Raw genomic sequence first — 12,347 nt, forward strand, 5'->3', positions numbered from 1 at the left:
GTAACAAATACAAAAAACAGTTAAACACAGAAAAAAAACAACTACTTGGCATTATGCACACTTTTTATTCTGAAAACAATCTGCTGTTCACTTACCTCTCTTTAATGATAAAAGGAATATATGAACATCAATATATTGTTTATCAAAATAACAGGTCAGACAATAAAAGACTGGAGCTGTCATGTACAAGACATAGGTATTCCAGAGTAAAATACTACTTTATCTGCCAAGACCCCATAATTTGAGTCTCTGGGAGTGCCCAGTGTTTCCAAGAGATATTAAATTGTGACAAGATGAAACTTGGTATTATATATTAATAATTTTATCACACAAATTAATAATTCTGGTTTCAATTGCTTTAGAAAATTATTATGTCATAGAACTTTAGAAGGTTTCACCCCAAACTGCACTGTATCTCGGTACTGAAAACCTACATTGAAGGCAAGACAATCAACATGTAGTGCACCTGGAGTCTTCTATACCAGGAAACCATTGAAAAGAAATCCAACTACAGTTGCTATTTGAAGTTACTTTTCCTGGACTAGTCAAAGAAAAAAAAAATCATTACAGGACTAACTGCCTAGACAACAGTAAACTGAGATTATACTGAGTGCTCAAGTTTGAAGATCCAATCCAAAAGTCAGCCTCTCTGAGAGCAGGTAATATTGTAATGGTAGGTACCATATGTTTCAGTACTTCACTCTAATGAAAACAGATAATCTTTGAAAGAAATACAAAATCGTTAAACACAAAATTATACGCTTATCTGGAGTTTGAAATAAAACCAATTTTGCGATAGCATGTTACCACACAGGGACAAAGATGGAACAATACCACATACTTTGAGATGAAATATTTGCACCAAAGAAAGATCCCTACATGCCATTACAATAAATGTACAATGTTATAAGTAAATCATTGACTCCAAACACATAAATTTTCAATAAAAGGTTTTATCTGACCTATGCCAGTCTGCTGAAGATCGGAAACTGGGAAGGCAGAACACTGATAAAATCAAGTCACTCTGATGTGCTGACAGGAAAGGTAAAAGGTGTGGGGATGAATAAAAAAGTTTGTAAAATTAACATTCTCTACTGAGTTAGTATTAGTATACAGTAATTAAATTAAAAATACTACTGTCACTGTGAGACATTTTCAGTACAACATCCCAGGCCAAGACTTTTAAATCAATTTTTTACCAAGGTCTGATAAGTAATTTTAATAAAATTCCCCAGGTAATCGCACCAATTGCTACTTTTCAGCATTGCTACTCCCACAGCAGGAACAGCTTTATTAAAGCTGCTACCCAAGAAACAGAAAGAATAAATAAAATTTACACTTGGTTCAAATCTGGACTTAAGCCCACTGTTAACCTAAGAATTGTTCTGCTCTATTTTGTATTTCACTAAATCAGTTACCACTGGACTAAGAAGGTAGTTTAGCCATGCAGAGGAGATGAATCTATTCAACTATTACCTATTGTCTTCAACTGGCATTACAGTTTGAAATTTATTTTGCCAGGAAGTAACTAAAACTTTAAACACAATAACACCTAATTTAATATTAACTAGATATTAAATGAGGCATGAGATTTGAGAAACTTTAAAGATCTCTTTTATATGTGAGAAACAGAAGAGCTTTTAAAAGGCTCTATAATGAATATCATGAGAAGGTCTATGTCCCAAATAAATTGGATTAATTTGAATGAAAGTAAGGTTTCATTTTCTTTTGCAAGCCATCTTTACTAGAATGGACATCAATTCAAAGCTTATGTTCAGTTTTCTTATCATGTGTTTCATTAACTTATTCAAATTTCATTAACTTTCTTGGTTTTTTTCTTCTGGTTTTTTATCTTGGTTTTTTTTTTTTTTTTTTTTCTGAAACCTTCACTTCTATTAAAGGAGCACCTTGACCTGTCAAATCAGAAAGACTGTCTTAAACTACTTTTCCTCTAAAGTTCATTACAAAACTTCCATGAAAGAAGCATTTACCTTGGTGGGTCCATAAAACACTTTTGAGCTTGTAACTTAAAGCAAGCAGGGGAAAAGTTTGGATTTTAAAAAGTGTGTGGTGGGCAGGGGGCAAATCTTGTTCTTTCAAAGAATGTTGTTGTCTTTCAGGTGTGAAATTACACTTTTGTTATATAATAAGTGAATAACAGAAGAAAAAACAACCCAAACCCACACACCCCCAAAGCACACACACACACACACAAAAGCAATTGGAGAATTACCATTAGTATTTAAACTTTGTCAGGTGATAGGTTGGAAGACTGCTGATAGGTCTTTTCCCAAGTTGATGGAGGGTTACGTCCCTTTTAGCCGGTGTTCCCCAACCAGGGACCAAAGCAGCAGGGAGCTGAGGGACCTTTCCTGCAGAAAGAGATGATAAAGGACTACATATCATTTGATAAGGCAGGATCAATGTTGTGGTTTGGGCCAGACTAGCCGCTAAAACGAATGACATGATCTACAGACAGAGCTAGCTGGGCAAGTTTGGTGCCTAACATGGGGCAACCACATTTAGTCCTAATGAAGGGATGGAGAAAAAAGGCTTAGGAGTTCTTCGGTGTTTGTATGTTTTGGTTTTAACCAAAGCCAGCTAGCAGTGAAGGAGGATGGGTGTTAGGGCATGGTTCTACTGAGATGTCCCCCACAGTTGACCATGACCCAGCAATGTGCCCTTGTGGGCCCGAAGGTCCATGGTACCCTGGGGTGCATTAAAAGGAGTGTGGCCACCACGTTGAGGGAGGTCATCCTCTCCCTCTACTTTGCCCTGGTGAGCCCACATCTGGAGCACTGTGTCCAGTTCTGGGCTCCCCACTTCGAGAAAGTCAAGGAACTCCTGGAGAGAGTCCAGTGGAGGGCTACAAAGATGACTGAGGGACTGGAGCGCCCCTGAGGCGAGGCTGAGAGACCTGGAGATCTCATCAACGTTTATCGACATCTAAAGGGCGGGTGTAGCAAGGATGGGCCCAGGTCCTCCTCAGTGGTGCCCAGCGACAGGACAAGGGGCGATGGGCACAAAATGGAACATGAGGAAACTCAGAGCAACCCCGCTCCCCCCCCCCCCCCCCCCGCCCCGCCGCCGCGGGCGGTCCCGCCGGTGCCTCCCGCCGCGCCGGGACCGATTGGCGCAGGGCGGCCCCGGTCCCACCCGCCAGAGGCGGGCACAGGGGACCTGCCCCGCTGTTCTGGGAGCCGGGGCAGTGCATGGGGCGGGAGGGAACCCGGCGACCCGCACGGCAGCTTTCCTCGTTTAGCCGAAGGAGCCGGTGGCGGGGGCGGCATCTCGGCGGGGGTCCGACGGCGGCGCCGGTGTATGCGTCCGGCGGGCGGTGAGGTGCCGGGGCGGCAGGGCAGCGGAGCGGGGGCAGAGGGAAGTGATGAGAAGTTGAGGGAGGACGGAGCGAGAGTGCCCACTCCTCTCCTCTCCTCGGCCGGCGCCGCAGGGGCAGCCCAGCCCCGCAGTAGGTGCAGCAGAGCCCGGGCGGAGGGGACAGGCGGGCCCGGCGCTGCAGCGGAGGGGCTCCGGCGGGAGCAGCAGGGCCTCAAGCCGCGGCCGGACGGAGCGGCGCAACCCCCGTTCGACTTGAGAGGAAAAAGAGCGGCAAGCGGGAGAGAGGGAGCTCCGAGCAGCGGCGAAGCGGCTCGCTCCGGTCTTCGGCTCTTTACCAGAGGCAGCGACCGCGGAGAAACGGCCCTGAAGGGAGAGCGGTGAGGGAGCTGGGGAGCACCCCCCACACAGCCCCCCGTCCCTGAGGCGGCGGGTCCCTGCCCGGGCGAGGAGGAAGGACTCTCTCCTTTCACCTTGCTGCCTTTTTTTTTTTTTTAACCAGTTTCCCCCCTCTCTCCTCTTGCTGGCTTTCCTTCCTCCTTCCCTCCCTCCCTCCCGTAACGCAAGAGGAAGCCCGGGGCACCTTGCATCACCCGGCGGCGGCGGAGGGTCGGGAGGAGAAGGTGCGGTGAGGCGGCAGGAGGGAGAGCCATGGCGGGGCGGGCCCTGGGCTGACCAGAGAGAAGCCGCAGGGGAGGGGGAGGCCGTGGCGATGCGGTGTCCCTGAGCCAAGGGGACGGTGTGACCTGGGAGAGAGTGTGTGTGTTGGGGGGGGGGGGGGGAGCGCCGCGTCCTTGCGGGGTGTGCTGAGGGGGCGAGGAGAAGGACACCCCTTTTCCCGCCCTCTTCTCCCTGAGGTGAGCTTGGGGGAGAGGACGGCTTTGGGGGCGGCAGGGAGCGCGACGCGGCCGTGGCACCGCACCTGTGTGGTGTGTGGCGGCAGGCCGGGGCGGTCTCTCTTGGCCGGCCGCCTCAGGCGCCGCAGCGGGGGAGCGGCGCCGGGTCGCCCCGCGTCAGCTCCGGAGGGCCCCGGTGGCGGCCGCGCCCCGGCAGGTGCCCGCCCGGCGCCCTGGGGAGGTTTTGCGGCCGTGCGAGGAGGGGGAGGAAGGAGGACGGGGGCCGCGGTGCTGAGGCGAACTCGCCCTGTTCCTCAGCGGAGGCGCTTGGGGAGGAGAAGTTCGGGGGACGGATGAAGAGAGCCGTGCCGGGAGCGGGGTGCCGGGGCAGCCCTCCCTCCCCGGGGGGAAAAGGCGGGGGGGGGGGGGGGGGGGGGTGCGCTGGCTTTCGGCCACCGGTTTTGGCTTAGTTCAGCCTTGAGTTTCGCTTTGCCCCTTCCACATGCACTAATATACTCGGCCCTTGGTATCGCCGTGAGGGGGCTGTCGCCCACAGCCGTCCCGAAGTCGGGCAGCCACGCTGGCTTGCCTAGTAAACCTATATATTTATTTTATTACCCGGCTGCAAACTCGAAGCCGCAGTGTGAGGGACCTGTCTGTGAGTGCTCGGCCTGGGACGCGCGCTGTGCTTTCCCTGAGTGATAACTGAGTTTCGATGGAAGCTGCTTTGCCCCTGGAGGAAGAACACGGCATAATTTGCTGCTGTGCCGCCCCTGTGGGTTTAAAAAGGAGGAGAACGGTTAAGCGCAGAGTTCTGAGGGAATATGCCAATAAAGTCGCGGTATTTAAGCGTATTAAGTGGTATCTTCTCTTTTATGACCTGTTTACAGACTTGTTTTAGGACTGACTATGGAACAATAGGAAATCATTAAAAAATGCGCAGCTGGTTTTGCATGCTCATCAGAGTTGCCTGGGGATGAACAGCACTTTAGTAGTGGAAATCCTTGAAGGTCTTACCTTCCTCCCAACCCAGACACCTTGAAAGTAGTGGTTTTGGTTTTCGTGTTATGATTAGATGACTTGGTTTTGGGAATAATTCACATAATATCACTTGTTTCTAGATGTTTATTCTAAAAATTGTCCTGGTAACATTTCCTGTCTGAAGCTGCCTGCCTGGTTTTCCAAGCAATTGTCACACAAGGTCACATATATATTTTAGCTGAGCTCGTTTTAGAGCACCAACACAACATGGTATGCAATTAACCTTTACTTCACATTTCCTTGTTTTTGTTCTTTTGTTTTGGTCATTGATCCAGGCTGAACACTGGATACTGCAGTGGTGTGTGTGTTGGTTTTGTTTTTGTTTTTGTTTTTTTCAAAACTACTAACTAGCTTGTGCTGCAGTCTTACGTTCTTTCGGGCAACTTTAGTGCTATTGTGAAGATATTTGTTGAAATACAAGGAAATGTGTACTTGGCCTTTTATTTTTGACTTTTGCACAGCATTTGCCACCGGCAAAAGCTCATTGTAGGAAGCAAGAAAATAAAATAACTTTTTGTCATAAGTGTCTATTAAGTATATAGACTCTTAAAGTGAGAATCATGTTAGAGTACTTTGTAAACGCCCCTTGCATTTTATATTCTTAGAATGCTGTAAGCAGTTGGGTTGTTCTGAAGCAGGATCTGGATAGAGAAACCTGTGGGATTAACCAGGGCTTGAGGAAAGTGCATCTGAGACAATCCCTGCATCCTTATTCTGTGTGGGGTGGTGTCACCTGAGCTCTGGAAGAGTCCCCTCCTTGCCTGTGCGAGTGGAGGGCAGCTGACTTAAGCGCTTGAGGAAGTGGTAACTAAGCAGTGGATTGTTTTTATGTACTGGTGGCAACTTCAGCTTAGTGTATGGCTACTAGCTGTTGTAGTTCATTGGCAGTCATTGCAGCTGCAGCATGGGCTTGGCCTGTGATTGAGGCAGGACTCGGTCGTGACTTCAGATTGGTATCCTATGATTAATTTACCTGGTTTAGTTGTTGTTTAGAGAGATTGAAGGTACTCGGAACTGCCATGTTAATTAAATTCTAATGCCATATTTATCATATCTAAAACACTTTAGGGGTGTTACCCAAATCAACCCTTTGGAATGATAACTGTGTTAATTGGTTCACTTGGAGGCACTGTATTGGGTTAGTAAATGAATGCCAGGGCTGCTGTGGATCATGACAACAAGGTCAGTTAGTTTGTAAAGACGAAGTAAAAGAACCCGCCATAATTCTCAACTGTATATAATTCACTACAGATGGACTTGGTTGATTTCTAGTGATATGCTTTATTTCCAGGAATGGGGAAAAAAAAAATGAAATTTATTAGTCGCCTCTGTGCGGTAGGTGTGTTACTACATGCGCAGACACTGTGGTAAGCCTCATCATCCATGGAACAATGCCACTGAGTGTAGCTTTGTGTATGGCCTTTTCTGTACCTGTTGAGACTTGTACAAAGGATGTGTTTTGCTGCAACACTCCTCCTACCACTTCAAAAGTGTTCTGCAATTAATTATACTAATAACTGTAACAACAGTGCCTATACTGACTTGGTTATTTTCTAATTGCCTTTCCTGAGCATGAACTACATTATTTCTGACTTTTAACTGCTGAGTATTTTATTGCCCACACCTGCTTTCCTTTGTGTTTTCCACTTTGGGTTCTTCCAAGCACTTCTTTCCATATCACTCTTTTATGAACTTGCTTCCTTTAGAATAGTACCAAGAATTCATCTTGGTTTACTCCATGTTAAGTGAGTCCTTTGTCGGTTCCTTAATAGAAAAATCATACTACAGTGTTAAAAGCTATTGAGATGTCTGTTGTCTGGTCATATTCAAGAGATGCTTACTAAATTATTCTAATTCTTAACAGAAATGCTTTTATTTCTGTTTCAGTATTATAGAGTGATATTTAAGAAGAGAATAGGATTGTGTTTGAGAAGTGCTGATACATTAGAAGCAATTGCAGTAACTCACCTGCTTTTGTTGGGATTTTTATTCTTCAAAAAAATTTCAGCATGCATTTATCTTTTGTTGTTGTTTTAGAAAGTATCTTTGGGCTGAAAAGTGACATTCTGGTACAGCTCAAAGTGTTTGTGAATAGGCATTGTAAAGGGCTCTTCCTGTTTTCCAGGAAGTAAAATACACTAGAACCATTTAATATAATTCGATGTCACGAAATGTGTGGCGGTTTTTCCATTTTTTTCGCCCAGGACAACTATGCTTGGAGTAAATTTCCAGGACTTGTGACATAAGGTTTCTTGAACCATTTTGACAAAATATTTCTAGTGTTTTATGACACTTGAGATGTATGTATCTTAAATGCTTAGTGTGTGAGGCCTTGTTAATACTCCTTGTAAGGAAGAAGTCTAAATTTTCTGTAGCTGTGTAAAGAAAAACTCTTCAGAATTGATCGCCACCATTTTTCATTGCAAGTCCATTAAAATATTTTTCTTCATAATGTTTAATGGCCTAGTAGGTGGAGAATTTTCAGGTTTCCTTTTTGCTGTTACACGATCACACCATGCTGTTCTTGAATTATTTTTTATTTTGCTAATTACATGAAAGATTTTGTGCTACAGTTCTTGACTTGGAGCCAGTGTGTTGGAGTAGTAGTGAGTCCTTTCTTTTGTTAGCTTTTGCAATTTTTAGGTTTTAACATAGAATTTTATGCGTGTTCTTAATTCCTAAATATGGGAAGAGTTGATGACATTATCTGTGGTTTTACGGAAGGACTTCACTGTTTAGCTGTTAGAAACAGTATGCCTAATTAAGTGGGACATTTAGATCTTTGTTAGGTCTTGAATTCTTTGATCAGTAAATTTTTTTTTTTAGAAAAATAATAGCTACTGGCCCAGTTCAAAAAGGTGTTTTTTATATGGGATGAAGTGATGGTAAATGGAAAAAATACCACCAAACTTTGCATTTGAACAGTTATGACTTAAGGGGGTTGAAAGATAACGTAGATAACTTTTTTTCTAAGTTACACAGTTCAGAGATGCAAAAAAAGTAGTTATAACCTGATTTGTTATGACAGTTTCTCTTAAGTAGCACTGTTGTCAGGCTCATAACTTTATAGGGCAACAAGTATGGCTTTCTTCACTCTATGCTGTTGTTTCCTCCAATGAATGGATGGTTCAGCTTCATGAGAAAATTAACTTGAGACTATTTTTCCCTTCCTACTGAATAAAGGAAGGGAGGCTTAACAGGACATCTTGGGTCAACTTCAGATTCTGAACTGAGTTGGAAATGAGTGAAACAATGTGCAGGTGAAAGAATGTGCTTTTTAAAAACCAAACCAAAAAATTACGACGTTTTCTCTCAATATATTCAAGGGGAGCTGGCAGTGTGAACATAAAAGGTGGCAGACCACCTGAGTTGCTTAAATTAGAGATACCACATTCCATTAGAGAAATTGTTTTCACCCATACATCAACACCAGTCTTTAAAAGTTATTTCATACATTTGTTATACATGAGGATTGAGTGCATAGCTGTAGCACAATGTTCAGGCATCAAATTCTGAAATTCAAGGCCTCAGTTGTGAGTATATTGATTAAAATGCAGCTACATATGCTGAATTTGATCCATGCCTCCCACTTGGATGTTATTTGACAAACAAATAAGGCTTTGTAATTTAATCCCAAGAACACCAATTCATAAAATAAAGGTATTTAAAAGAAAATTGTAAAATCTTTCAACAGAAGTAAAGTATTAGCATTAAAAAAAACCAAACCATGGCTGGTACTCATGTGTTGTTACTTACTTGCACTTAAATTTCTTTTCAGGACATCATTGTTGTCTTCCCATTGTAATTTAAAAAATGAGAAATTTTCAATTTCAGAGACAAGTCAGGTGTTTCCTAGCTTACACTATGAATAGGATCAAAGAAGCACATCTCACCGAATGAAATCTGGGTTAGGAACAGGAATTTGGGCCAGAATACTGCTGTAAATGTTAAAATAATTTAAACAGCATGTAGATGCACAGCTCTCTTTTGAGGTGAAGCGGGCAGTGTGGCTGAGGAGCCCCCTGCAACTGTCAAACTCTGCTGTCATCCCAGCTGGTGGGATGGGCCTTCTGCAACCTGCAGTGCCTGGAGAGGGAACCTGCTCTTCTGAATGCAGTTGTGCGTCTCTCCTCTTGGCTATGCCTTGTCCTTGAACCGACCGAGAATGCAGATTTAGTTATTAATTTGAATCTGTTTTGTTTCATGGAAAATAATTTTCTCCCCTCCTCCCACGACAGTTGATTAAGTATTTTTTTCTAAAACGAAATATGGGAAATAGACCCAGGAATAACAATGCAAACATAGGAGATATTGTGCCAAATACATAGAACTTCAGCAGTATGAAGTGTTTATAATGAAATATTCTTTCAAGTGAGCACTTCATGTAGTTTCTTCCTTCTTACTTTAACAGCTGTTACTGAGAAGTGGTAGTAGTCTGTGTCGGAATGTTTCAGATCAATAAGCTTTAGTGCTTTTTTTTTTTTTTTTAATGGGGTAGTTGTTAGAGAATGTAGATGCTGCGTGCAAGTAGTTAAATGTTTATTCTGTAAGTGTGCTTGGGAAGCCAGTTCTGTCAACTTAGCATAATAGAAACAGGTGCTGAAAAGGGGTTGTTTTGTTTTTTTTTGGTAGTATGGGTGTGCTGAGATGTTAGACTGGACCTTGGTAGCAGTATCTTTCTCAAGAGCATTTCTGACTACACGGTTGCTGCTGGTGAAGAGCTTGCAGATGAGGTTTGGCATTGGCAGCACTGTCTCTCCAGGAATTACCTTTGGGGGAATGAAAGGGTTGACCAACTCTGGTGCAGTTGGGTAAGCTGTGGCTTTTTTATCCAAGTCTTGAATACCTGCGAGGATGGAGGTTCCACATCCTCTCTGGTAACCTCTTCCAGTGCCGCACCACTCTTCAATGAAAGGGATTTTTCTAGTGCCAGTCTGAACTTTTTAAGCTGCCATTACTGTTCCCTCCAGTAATCCCAAACTGATAGCCGAGGAATTTGGCTGTGAAGCTAAATGGGAAGATCTGACAAGGTGCATTGCACTTGTTTCCGGCTTAGCCATACTCTGATTGCTCCCATTTGTTTGAAAACCGTTGTTTCTATCAGGTTGCTCCCTGGTTATCAAGTCAGGCTTGTGTCTGTTCCTGATGGTCCTCAGGGCACCAGCTGAAATTGTGTTTATAACTTGTAGGCCATAGGTAGTGCCGGCTGCAAATGTTCTTGTGGTGTAAGAGGTGGGTCAGATTTTCTGAGAGGAAGTGTGCTGTGCTGGTACTCCATGAAGTGAGCTACAGGCTGTGGGAATCTTGGTGCTGCTCCATACCTTGCTGGCAAAAAAAGATATCGATCTCTTCTGCTTTCCTCTAGGGTTCTCTTCCACTAGGCTTCTTAGGCCCGAGTGAACTTGGAAGAGACTGTCATGGTAGTCTAAAACTTGTATACTGTTGTACTGTAAATATTGAGAAAGATCTTTTGGAGAATTGAACCCTTGCTGGTCCTTGGAAGAACGTTGTTTCCTGTCCCTGGGTTCAAAGAAACTGAACTTCAAGAGGCTTGTGGTGGTATGTATGGTGTTTGGTCCCTGGGCATGGAAGTCTGTCATAAGAAATCGAGCATAAAATGCTTGTGAGAAGTTTTGTTTACACATATTTCTCTTCCCAGCACTCTGAAGTGGAAAATTTCTTGGGTTTTTTTTAGTAACGTGAATAGGCCAGCCTGGTGTTTGGGGCATCCATTGCTTGTGGGGACTGAAAGTCTGTAAAGGTGAGCTGCTGGTGTAAATCTTGTGAGGGCTTGTGTGGAAACTTGACCAAGGACAGTTGGTGACTATCAGAATTTTGAGTTGAGCATCTTGTAAAATAGATCCAAGTCTGGTGTGCAGTGTGTCAAGTTTAAGAGTGTAACCTAAAGCTGCCATATTTCTTTAACCATTTGTAGTAATCAATCTTTAATTACTCTGCTTTGGGATACTTTAGCAATTGTTTTGCTTATTTATCAATTAGGTTTATTTTTGTGAAAGTACACTCAAGAAGGCTGCAGTATTCCACATAATTTCATTTCAGACTACCTTTTTATTGAACAATCGATCTTGCATTAAGCTGTTTATCAGCGAAATAACTTGACAGCCTATAGCAGGGCTGTAGCTAAGGGAACACATTTCTGTCATAAATCCCCATGAGGTATTTGTTATTATATAGTGATAGAGTTCAGAAAGTGTAGTTACTTTTCAGAAGTGGAGGAGGATCTTCTCGTCTCCCAGAAGGTGCAGTTGCAGTGGGTAGGAACAGATACATGTGTGCACGTAGAAGTACTCGATGTGCATCTGGGTGGCGTGTTGTTGATTAGTTTTGGTTTTACACCCAGTTCATCCCCTGTGAATCATAGTCTTAAAACTGTGAATCACCTTTATCTTGACCATCTGCAACCTTTGGATCTATATCTGTCTCTTTTTTTTTCTTAATATTTGCAAATTAACAGATTATACTTAAGTCTCAGATTGTCTTTGAAAATCCACAAACTGTATCTTTAGACCCTTTCTGAAGTTGTAATCGAGTCTTAGCCAACTACCGATCCTGGGAATTGGCAGGAAGTTTCTGTGTATTTGAAAACCTTTATAAAGCTACTGCAAAAAAACCTGAATCTCTTCTTACACCTTACTGGAGTGTAGTCTGCACCTTTTAGAAGGTTCCTGAGTTGATTTCTGTCCCCTCTTACTCTGGTGAGTGATGCTGTCTTGCTCTTAAAATCAGAATCCAAGGATTAACAGAGGGAAAAACCATTACATACAGTATTCCTATCCTTATTCTAATAACCAAATTCTGCTATGGGGTAGTTCAAAGCAGACACTACAAACCACAAATCTGAAAGCAAAAGACAATAATGTGCTTTAAAAAAACCCTACCTGTAAATTTCAAAACAGACATTAATGATGAATGGACCGAACAAGCTGAACGTTGTTGGAGTGTGTGTTTCTGCATACGCTCTTGAGCAATTTAATTATTTTAATTGAGCTGAACAAGTGCAAAACATTCTTAAATCAAGTATTTTAACTTTATTTGAAGTTGTATTTTCCATTGCAGAAACAAACCTGCTATAGTTTCCATTGTGATTCTGTTTGTGTGGCTTGTTAAAGTGTA

The sequence above is a fragment of the Vanellus vanellus genome, assembly GCF_965231255.1.
Source record: "Vanellus vanellus genome assembly, chromosome: 4".
NCBI classification, from domain to species: domain Eukaryota; kingdom Metazoa; phylum Chordata; class Aves; order Charadriiformes; family Charadriidae; genus Vanellus; species Vanellus vanellus.